Consider the following 11539-nt stretch of genomic DNA (forward strand, 5'->3'; position numbering starts at 1 on the left):
AATGCTGGGTAGACCTGTTGCCCTCGGCCGGCCTTTGGACGTGGCGGCCTAATGCTGGGTAGACCTGTTGCCCTCGGCCGGCCTTTGGACGTGGCGGCCTAATGCTGGTTAGACCTGTTGCCCTCGGCCGGCCTTTGGACGTGGCGGCCTAATGCTGGGTAGACCTGTTGCCCTCGGCCGGCAGTGTTACCGGCCAGCCTAATGCTGGGTAGACCTGTTGCCCTCGGCCGGCCTTTGTACCTGACGGCCGAATGCTGGGTAGACCTGTTGCCCTCTGCCGGCCGGCCTAATGCTGGTTAGACCTGTTGCCCTCGGCCGGCCTTTGGACGTGGCGGCCTAATGCTGGGTAGACCTGTTGCCCTCGGCCGGCAGTGTTACCGGCCGGCCTAATGCTGGGTAGACCTGTTGCCCTCGGCCGGCCTTTGTACCTGACGGCCGAATGCTGGGTAGACCTGTTGCCCTCGGCCGGCCTTTGTACGTGGCAGCCTAATGCTGGGTAGACCTGTTGCCCTCGGCCGGCCTTTGTACCTGACGGCCGAATGCTGGGTAGACCTGTTGCCCTCGGCCGGCCTTTGGACGTGGCGGCCGAATGCTGGGTAGACCTGTTGCCCTCGGCCGGCCTTTGGACGTGGCGGCCGAATGCTGGGTAGACCTGTTGCCCTCGGCCGGCCTTTGGACGTGGCGGCCGAATGCTGGGTAGACCTGTTGCCCTCGGCCGGCCTTTGGACGTGGCGGCCTAATGCTGGGTAGACCTGTTGCCCTCGGCCGGCCTTTGGACGTGGCGGCCGAATGCTGGGTAGACCTGTTGCCCTCGGCCGGCCTTTGGACGTGGCGGCCTAATGCTGGGTAGACCTGTTGCCCTCGGCCGGCCTTTGGACGTGGCGGCCTAATGCTGGGTAGACCTGTTGCCCTCGGCCGGCAGTGTTACCGGCCGGCCTAATGCTGGGTAGACCTGTTGCCCTCGGCCCGCCGTGTTACCGGCCAGCCGAATGCTGGGTAGACCTGTTGCCCTCGGCCGGCAGTGTTACCTGACGGCCGAATGCTGGGTAGACCTGTTGCCCTCTGCCGGCCGTCTTTCCGGCTGGCCTAATGCTGGGTAGACCTGTTGCCCTCGGCCGGCCCTGGTACCGGCCGGCATAATGCTGGGTAGACCTGTTGCCCTCGGCCGGTCTTTGTCTCTGGCCGCCCGCGGCGTGGTAGTCCTGTTACCGTCGGCCGGCCTTGCAGCCCGGCCGCCGCGCGATGGCGCCCCGTCTCTTCCATCGGACGCGCGGCCCCCTTGTCGTCTCTGCAGCGGCGAGCACGCCTTCGGCGGTCGGCCTGCACGTCCGGCATGACCGCGGGCACTGGCAGCCCAGCAGGCAGCCCTGCTCTCGCGTCTTCTTCCCCCCGGCGAAAGGCGGGGCGTGAAGGCGGGCGACTTTCGGTCCCAGCCGTGCCCAGGTGTCCCTGCCGGCTCCGTGCGCCAGCATCCACTGGCGAGCTCCGCCGGCCTCTTCCCCAGCCGCGGCCCCTGTCCGCTCCGCCGTCATGGTGCCGGCACCCCACTTCCCCAAGCGCTCCCCGACAGGAGCAGGCAGCGTTGTCGCGCCCCCTCCCCGTGCTCGAATGGACCGCGGCCCTGCTCCGGGCTTCATTTCTGCAGCGCGCTCGCTCGCTCGCTCGCTCGCGCGCTCCCTCCCTCCCCCCCCCCTCCCCCCTCCCCCCGGCCGCCCACCCGCCGCGCTGCCGCCCTGCCGCAGGCTTGAGCGGCGCCGGGGCGGAGGAGGAAGGAACGCCACCAAAGCAAAAGGCTCCGAGAAAGCTGAACAGAGAGCTTCTTTGACCAGGGACAGACGGCGCCAATCATCCCGCCGCCATCCCTGCTTGTGCACCAGGCTCTCCGCCTGCCGACCTCGGCATCAGCCTCCCGCCGCCGCCGTGTAAACTGCCCGGTGGGACCGTGGGTGGGGGCAGGAAGAGGCTGAAAGTGCTGCCAGGGAGGCTGATGGCGGAGGGCGGGGTCGCCCCCAACCGACAATGGGCAGGGCCCGAGGCAGTCTGAAAGCGCTGCCAGGGAGGCTGATGGCGGAGGGCGGGGTCGCCCCCAACCGACAATGGGCAGGGCACGAGACCGTCTGAAAGCGCTGCCAGGGAGGCTGAGGGCGGGGGGCGGGGCGCCCCCAACCGACAATGGGCAGGGCCCGAGGCAGTCTGAAAGCGCTGCCAGGGAGGCTGAGGGCGGGGGGCGGGGCGCCCCCAGCCGACAATGGGCAGGGGCCCGAGAGAGTCTGAAAGCGCTGCCAGGGAGGCTGACGGCGGGGGGCAGGGCGCCCCCAGCCGACAATGGGCAGGGGCGGGGAAAGTCTGAAAGCGCTGCATGGGAGGTTGATGGCGGAGGGCGGGCTCGCCCCCAGCGTTAATGGGTGGCTGCGGAAGACGGGGCAGGGACAGGGAGAGGGCAGGCGGCTTCGTGCCGGCCCCGGGCGCCTCGACAGCGAGCCCTCACGGCCCCCCAAACCCGCGCCGAGGCCCCAAGAGCTCTGCAGACCTTCCGCGGAAGAACCGGCCCGAAAGCGGCCACCCGCTTGCCGACGGCGGCGCCGGTCGCCTCGATGCAGCCGCCTCCGTGGGGCGGGAAGGGGCAGGGCGAGTTGTGCCAGGGCACGGCGGCTTTGGGCCGAGTTTCGCTGCACGTACGTGCTTCCCCTGGCTGTGCTGCGGCCCGTGAGGTTCTGTTTTGTGGGGGGGGGGGCTCTGTAGGTAGGGTCTCTGGGGGACGGGGGAGGAGGCGTGGGGTAGGGAGGACGCCGTTTGGGGGGGTCAGTGTGTCAGCAGGGCGAGAACCGGGCACAGGCCCTCCGTCAGCTCGGCTGTGGGCCCAAAGGGATCACAAATAAGATTTGGCAAGAGTTTTGTTTTCCGGAAAAGATTTTCTTTCCGAGTAAATAGAAGAGGCAATCATTCAAAAAAGGCAAAGAGGAAATGAAACAAATCAAATCAAATCAAAACAAAACAAAACAAAACAAAACAAAACGAAATAAAATAAAATAATAAAATGAAATGAAAAGAAATGAAATGAAATGATGAAATAAAATGTTGTCGAAAATATGTCTTGGTCTTGAAATCGATTCTGCCGGGCGGGGCAAGGCTGCTGGAGCACTTGGGCTCCGGAGCGTTAAGAGGCTGTGGGGTTTCCCCGGCTCCGAGATGGTACAAGGATGCCTCGTCTACCCGGATCCGCGAAACGTGGCCCGTCCCGCGGCGGCCAGGTCGACGCGGCTCCGGGGCCGGTGGCGTGGGACCGCCGTCGCCGGCGAAGGCGCAGCGGCGGCGGCCGTGGCCGCGACGACCAGGTCTACACGACTCCGGGAAACTTGGCCGGTCCCGCGGCGGCCAGGTCTACTGGGCTCCGGGATGGGCGGCCGCCGTGGCCGCGGCGACCAGGTCTACCCGCCTCCGGGACCGGCGGCGTGGGTCCGCCGTCGAGGGCGAGGGCGCTGCGACGGCCGCGGCGACCGGGTCTACCTAGCTCCGGTGCGACCCGGGCTGCGTGCAGCATGGCGAAGGTAGACCTGTGGTCCGCATCACGGCGTGGGCAGACCTGGTGTCCGCAGCATGGAGCGGGTAGACATGTTGTCCGCCGCATGGAGTGGGTAGACCTGTTGTCCGCGTAATGGAGTAGTTAGACCTGGTGTCCGCAGCTTGGAGTGGGTAGACCTGTTGTCCGCAGCAAGCCGTGGGTAGACCTGGTGTCCGCAGCATGCCCTGGGTAGACCTGGTGTCCGCAGCTTGGTAGACCTGTTGCCCGTTTCATGGCTGGGTAGACCTGGTGTCCGCAGCAAGCCGTGGGTAGACCTGGTGTCCGCAGCTTGGTAGACCTGTTGCCCGATTCATGGCTGGGTAGACCTGTTGTCCGCAGCATTGAGTTGGTAGACCTGGTGTCCGCAGCATGCCCTGGGTAGACCTGGTGTCCGCAGCTTGGTAGACCTGTTGCCCGTTTCATGGCTGGGTAGACCTGGTGTCCGCAGCATTGAGTTGGTAGACCTGGTGTCCGCAGCATGCCCTGGGTAGACCTGGTGTCCGCAGCTTGGTAGACCTGTTGCCCGTTTCATGGCTGGGTAGACCTGGTGTCCGCAGCAAGCCGTGAGTAGACCTGTTGCCCGTTTCATGGCTGGGTAGACCTGGTGTCCGCAGCATGACCTGGGTAGACCTGGTGTCCGCAGCTTGGTAGACCTGTTGCCCGTTTCATGGCTGGGTAGACCTGGTGTCCGCAGCAAGCCGTGGGTAGACCTGGTGTCCGGAGCTTGGTAGACCTGTTGCCCGATTCATGCCTGGGTAGACCTGTTGTCCGCAGCTTGGTAGACCTGTTGCCCGTTTCATGGCTGGGTAGACCTGGTGTCCGCAGCATGCCCTGGGTAGACCTGGTGTCCGCAGCTTGGTAGACCTGTTGCCCGTTTCATAGCTGGGTAGACCTGGTGTCCGCAGCTTGGTAGACCTGTTGCCCGTTTCATGGCTGGGTAGACCTGGTGTCCGCAGCAAGCCGTGAGTAGACCTGTTGCCCGTTTCATGGCTGGGTAGACCTGGTGTCCGCAGCATGCCCTGGGTAGACCTGGTGTCCGCAGCTTGGTAGACCTGTTGCCCGTTTCATGGCTGGGTAGACCTGTTGTCCGCAGCAAGCCGTGAGTAGACCTGTTGCCCGTTTCATGGCTGGGTAGACCTGTTGTCCGCAGCATGCCCTGGGTAGACCTGGTGTCCGCAGCTTGGTAGACCTGTTGCCCGTTTCATGGCTGGGTAGACCTGGTGTCCGCAGCAAGCCGTGGGTAGACCTGCTGCCCGTTTCATGGCTGGGTAGACCTGGTGTCCGCAGCAAGCCGTGGGTAGACCTGGTGTCCGCAGCTTGGTAGACCTGTTGCCCGTTTCATGGCTGGGTAGACCTGTTGTCCGCAGCAAGCCGTGGGTAGACCTGGTGTCCGCAGCATGCCCTGGGTAGACCTGGTGTCCGCAGCTTGGTAGACCTGTTGCCCGTTTCATGGCTGGGTAGACCTGTTGTCCGCAGCATTGAGTTGGTAGACCTGGTGTCCGCTACATACCCTGGGTAGACCTGGTGTCCGCAGCTTGGTAGACCTGTTGCCCGTTTCATGGCTGGGTAGACCTGGTGTCCGCAGCATTGAGATGGTAGACCTGTTGCCCGTTTCATGGCTGGGTAGACCTGTTGTCCGCAGCTTGGTAGACCTGTTGCCCGATTCATGGCTGGGTAGACCTGGTGTCCGCAGCAAGCCGTGAGTAGACCTGTTGCCCGTTTCATGGCTGGGTAGACCTGGTGTCCGCAGCATGCCCTGGGTAGACCTGTTGTCCGCAGCTTGGTAGACCTGTTGCCCGTTTCATGGCTGGGTAGACCTGGTGTCCGCAGCAAGCCGTGAGTAGACCTGTTGCCCGTTTCATGGCTGGGTAGACCTGGTGTCCGCAGCATGCCCTGGGTAGACCTGGTGTCCGCAGCTTGGTAGACCTGTTGCCCGTTTCATGGCTGGGTTGACCTGGTGTCCGCAGCAAGCCGTGGGTAGACCTGGTGTCCGCAGCTTGGTAGACCTGTTGCCCGTTTCATGGCTGGGTAGACCTGTTGTCCGCAGCATTGAGTTGGTAGACCTGTTGCCCGTTTCATGGCTGGGTAGACCTGGTGTCCGCAGCTTGGTAGACCTGTTGCCCGTTTCATGGCTGGGTAGACCTGGTGTCCGCAGCAAGCCGTGGGTAGACCTGGTGTCCGGAGCTTGGTAGACCTGTTGCCCGATTCATGCCTGGGTAGACCTGTTGTCCGCAGCAAGCCGTGGGTAGACCTGGTGTCCGCAGCATGCCCTGGGTAGACCTGGTGTCCGCAGCTTGGTAGACCTGTTGCCCGATTCATGCCTGGGTAGACCTGTTGTCCGCAGCAAGCCGTGGGTAGACCTGGTGTCCGCAGCATGCCCTGGGTAGACCTGGTGTCCGCAGCTTGGTAGACCTGTTGCCCGTTTCATGGCTGGGTAGACCTGTTGTCCGCAGCAAGCCGTGAGTAGACCTGTTGCCCGTTTCATGGCTGGGTAGACCTGGTGTCCGCAGCATGCCCTGGGTAGACCTGGTGTCCGCAGCTTGGTAGACCTGTTGCCCGTTTCATGGCTGGGTAGACCTGGTGTCCGCAGCAAGCCGTCGGTAGACCTGTTGCCCGTTTCATGGCTGGGTAGACCTGGTGTCCGCAGCATGCCCTGGGTAGACCTGGTGTCCGCAGCTTGGTAGACCTGTTGCCCGTTTCATGGCTGGGTAGACCTGGTGTCCGCAGCATGCCCTGGGTAGACCTGGTGTCCGCAGCTTGGTAGACCTGTTGCCCGTTTCATGGCTGGGTAGACCTGTTGTCCGCAGCAAGCCGTGAGTAGACCTGTTGCCCGTTTCATGGCTGGGTAGACCTGTTGTCCGCAGCATGCCCTGGGTAGACCTGGTGTCCGCAGCTTGGTAGACCTGTTGCCCGTTTCATGGCTGGGTAGACCTGGTGTCCGCAGCAAGCCGTGGGTAGACCTGCTGCCCGTTTCATGGCTGGGTAGACCTGGTGTCCGCAGCAAGCCGTGGGTAGACCTGGTGTCCGCAGCTTGGTAGACCTGTTGCCCGTTTGATGGCTGGGTAGACCTGTTGTCCGCAGCATTGAGTTGGTAGACCTGGTGTCCGCTACATACCCTGGGTAGACCTGGTGTCCGCAGCTTGGTAGACCTGTTGCCCGTTTCATGGCTGGGTAGACCTGGTGTCCGCAGCATTGAGATGGTAGACCTGTTGCCCGTTTCATGGCTGGGTAGACCTGTTGTCCGCAGCTTGGTAGACCTGTTGCCCGATTCATGGCTGGGTAGACCTGGTGTCCGCAGCAAGCCGTGAGTAGACCTGTTGCCCGTTTCATGGCTGGGTAGACCTGGTGTCCGCAGCATGCCCTGGGTAGACCTGTTGTCCGCAGCTTGGTAGACCTGTTGCCCGTTTCATGGCTGGGTAGACCTGTTGTCCGCAGCAAGCCGTGAGTAGACCTGTTGCCCGTTTCATGGCTGGGTAGACCTGTTGTCCGCAGCATGCCCTGGGTAGACCTGGTGTCCGCAGCTTGGTAGACCTGTTGCCCGTTTCATGGCTGGGTAGACCTGGTGTCCGCAGCAAGCCGTGGGTAGACCTGGTGTCCGCAGCTTGGTAGACCTGTTGCCCGTTTCATGGCTGGGTAGACCTGTTGTCCGCAGCATTGAGTTGGTAGACCTGTTGCCCGTTTCATGGCTGGGTAGACCTGGTGTCCGCAGCTTGGTAGACCTGTTGCCCGTTTCATGGCTGGGTAGACCTGGTGTCCGCAGCAAGCCGTGGGTAGACCTGGTGTCCGGAGCTTGGTAGACCTGTTGCCCGATTCATGCCTGGGTAGACCTGTTGTCCGCAGCAAGCCGTGGGTAGACCTGGTGTCCGCAGCATGCCCTGGGTAGACCTGGTGTCCGCAGCTTGGTAGACCTGTTGCCCGATTCATGCCTGGGTAGACCTGTTGTCCGCAGCAAGCCGTGGGTAGACCTGGTGTCCGCAGCATGCCCTGGGTAGACCTGGTGTCCGCAGCTTGGTAGACCTGTTGCCCGTTTCATGGCTGGGTAGACCTGTTGTCCGCAGCAAGCCGTGAGTAGACCTGTTGCCCGTTTCATGGCTGGGTAGACCTGGTGTCCGCAGCATGCCCTGGGTAGACCTGGTGTCCGCAGCTTGGTAGACCTGTTGCCCGATTCATGGCTGGGTAGACCTGTTGTCCGCAGCATTGAGTTGGTAGACCTGGTGTCCGCAGCATGCCCTGGGTAGACCTGGTGTCCGCAGCTTGGTAGACCTGTTGCCCGTTTCATGGCTGGGTAGACCTGTTGTCCGCAGCATTGAGTTGGTAGACCTGGTGTCCGCAGCATGCCCTGGGTAGACCTGGTGTCCGCAGCTTGGTAGACCTGTTGCCCGTTTCATGGCTGGGTAGACCTGGTGTCCGCAGCATGACCTGGGTAGACCTGGTGTCCGCAGCTTGGTAGACCTGTTGCCCGTTTCATGGCTGGGTAGACCTGGTGTCCGCAGCAAGCCGTGGGTAGACCTGGTGTCCGCAGCTTGGTAGACCTGTTGCCCGATTCATGGCTGGGTAGACCTGTTGTCCGCAGCATTGAGTTGGTAGACCTGGTGTCCGCAGCATGCCCTGGGTAGACCTGGTGTCCGCAGCTTGGTAGACCTGTTGCCCGTTTCATAGCTGGGTAGACCTGGTGTCCGCAGCTTGGTAGTCCTGTTGCCCGTTTCATGGCTGGGTAGACCTGGTGTCCGCAGCAAGCCGTGAGTAGACCTGTTGCCCGTTTCATGGCTGGGTAGACCTGTTGTCCGCAGCATGCCCTGGGTAGACCTGGTGTCCGCAGCTTGGTAGACCTGTTGCCCGTTTCATGGCTGGGTAGACCTGGTGTCCGCAGCAAGCCGTGAGTAGACCTGTTGCCCGTTTCATGGCTGGGTAGACCTGTTGTCCGCAGCATGCCCTGGGTAGACCTGGTGTCCGCAGCTTGGTAGACCTGTTGCCCGTTTCATGGCTGGGTAGACCTGGTGTCCGCAGCAAGCCGTGGGTAGACCTGCTGCCCGTTTCATGGCTGGGTAGACCTGGTGTCCGCAGCAAGCCGTGGGTAGACCTGGTGTCCGCAGCTTTGTAGACCTGTTGCCCGTTTCATGGCTGGGTAGACCTGTTGTCCGCAGCATTGAGTTGGTAGACCTGGTGTCCGCTACATACCCTGGGTAGACCTGGTGTCCGCAGCTTGGTAGACCTGTTGCCCGTTTCATGGCTGGGTAGACCTGGTGTCCGCAGCATTGAGATGGTAGACCTGTTGCCCGTTTCATGGCTGGGTAGACCTGGTGTCCGCAGCTTGGTAGACCTGTTGCCCGATTCATGGCTGGGTAGACCTGGTGTCCGCAGCTTGGTAGACCTGTTGCCCGTTTCATGGCTGGGTAGACCTGGTGTCCGCAGCAAGCCGTGGGTAGACCTGGTGTCCGCAGCATGCCCTGGGTAGACCTGGTGTCCGCAGCTTGGTAGACCTGTTGCCCGTTTCATGGCTGGGTAGACCTGGTGTCCGCAGCAAGCCGTGAGTAGACCTGTTGCCCGTTTCATGGCTGGGTAGACCTGTTGTCCGCAGCATGCCCTGGGTAGACCTGTTGTCCGCAGCTTGGTAGACCTGTTGCCCGTTTCATGGCTGGGTAGACCTGGTGTCCGCAGCAAGCCGTGAGTAGACCTGTTGCCCGTTTCATGGCTGGGTAGACCTGGTGTCCGCAGCAAGCCGTGAGTAGACCTGGTGTCCGCAGCTTGGTAGACCTGTTGCCCGTTTCATGGCTGGGTAGACCTGGTGTCCGCAGCAAGACGTGAGTAGACCTGTTGCCCGTTTCATGGCTGGGTAGACCTGGTGTCCGCAGCATGCCCTGGGTAGACCTGGTGTCCGCAGCTTGGTAGACCTGTTGCCCGTTTCATGGCTGGGTAGACCTGGTGTCCGCAGCAAGCCGTGAGTAGACCTGTTGCCCGTTTCATGGCTGGGTAGACCTGGTGTCCGCAGCATGCCCTGGGTAGACCTGGTGTCCGCAGCTTGGTAGACCTGTTGCCCGTTTCATGGCTGGGTAGACCTGGTGTCCGCAGCATGCCCTGGGTAGACCTGGTGTCCGCAGCTTGGTAGACCTGTTGCCCGATTCATGCCTGGGTAGACCTGTTGTCCGCAGCATGCCCTGGGTAGACCTGGTGTCCGCAGCATGCCCTGGGTAGACCTGGTGTCCGCAGCTTGGTAGACCTGTTGCCCGTTTCATGGCTGGGTAGACCTGGTGTCCGCAGCAAGCCGTGAGTAGACCTGTTGCCCGTTTCATGGCTGGGTAGACCTGGTGTCCGCAGCATGCCCTGGGTAGACCTGGTGTCCGCAGCTTGGTAGACCTGTTGCCCGTTTCATGGCTGGGTAGACCTGGTGTCCGCAGCAAGCCGTGAGTAGACCTGTTGCCCGTTTCATGGCTGGGTAGACCTGGTGTCCGCAGCATGCCCTGGGTAGACCTGGTGTCCGCAGCTTGGTAGACCTGTTGCCCGTTTCATGGCTGGGTAGACCTGGTGTCCGCAGCAAGCCGTGGGTAGACCTGGTGTCCGGAGCTTGGTAGACCTGTTGCCCGATTCATGCCTGGGTAGACCTGTTGTCCGCAGCATTGAGTGGGTAGACCTGTTGTCCGCAGCATGCCCTGGGTAGACCTGGTGTCCGCAGCTTGGTAGACCTGTTGCCCGTTTCATGGCTGGGTAGACCTGGTGTCCGCAGCAAGCCGTGAGTAGACCTGTTGCCCGTTTCATGGCTGGGTAGACCTGTTGTCCGCAGCATGCCCTGGGTAGACCTGGTGTCCGCAGCTTGGTAGACCTGTTGCCCGTTTCATGGCTGGGTAGACCTGGTGTCCGCAGCAAGCCGTGGGTAGATCTGGTGTCCGCAGCATGCCCTGGGTAGACCTGGTGTCCGCAGCTTGGTAGACCTGTTGCCCGTTTCATGGCTGGGTAGACCTGGTGTCCGCAGCAAGCCGTGGGTAGACCTGGTGTCCGCAGCAAGCCGTGGGTAGACCTGGTGTCCGCAGCATGCCCTGGGTAGACCTGGTGTCCGCAGCTTGGTAGACCTGTTGCCCGTTTCATGGCTGGGTAGACCTGTTGTCCGCAGCAAGCCGTGGGTAGACCTGGTGTCCGCAGCATGCCCTGGGTAGACCTGGTGTCCGCAGCTTGGTAGACCTTTTGCCCTTTTCATGCCCTGGGTAGACCTGGTGTCCGCAGCTGGGTAGACCTGTTGTCCGCAGCAAGCCGTGGGTAGACCTGGTGTCCGCAGCATGCCCTGGGTAGACCTGTTGTCCGCAGCTTGGTAGACCTGTTGCCCGTTTCATGGCTGGGTAGACCTGTTGTCCGCAGCAAGCCGTCGGTAGACCTGTTGCCCGTTTCATGGCTGGTAGACCTGTTGTCCGCCGCCGGCCTGGAAGTACTCCAAGGGGTCGCTGTTTCTCGCTGCCTCCGGCTATGTCATCGTAGAAGGCGGCGTGCGCCACTGCGCCCCCTCGGTCACGTACATCGGTTCTCTTTCCGGCCTCCGCCGCTTCGGGCCCATCTGTCCGTATTATGGGAACGAGGTGACGGGCCGTATCCCCACAGGCTGTTGCCGTGCCTGTGTCCGTGGCGGAGAAGGGCGGACGCGCGTGCGGTCGCCAGGGCCAGAAGAACACCGCCGATGTCGGGGCGAGTCGCGTGGCTTCGTCCGGCTTCCCGTCTTACCCAGTTCGACTGGGACAGGTTAGCCCAGAGAGAGAGACCGATGCGATCCGAGAGCCGCTCCCCGGCCCAGGCGAGGCTGCGTGCTCAGTCGGGGGAGAAGCGAGAAAGCCCCCAGAGAGACCGATGCGATCCGAGAGCCGCTCCCCGGCCCAGGCCGAGGCTGCGTGTTCAGTCCGGGGGAGAAGCGAGAAAGCCCCCAGAGAGAGCGATGCGATCCGAGAGCCACCGCGCTCCCCCGGCCCAGGCGAGGCTGCGTTGTTCCAGGCGGGGGAG

The sequence above is a fragment of the Sturnus vulgaris genome, unplaced genomic scaffold (assembly GCF_052056855.1).
Source record: "Sturnus vulgaris isolate bStuVul1 unplaced genomic scaffold, bStuVul1.hap1 Scaffold_157, whole genome shotgun sequence".
NCBI lineage: Eukaryota > Metazoa > Chordata > Aves > Passeriformes > Sturnidae > Sturnus > Sturnus vulgaris.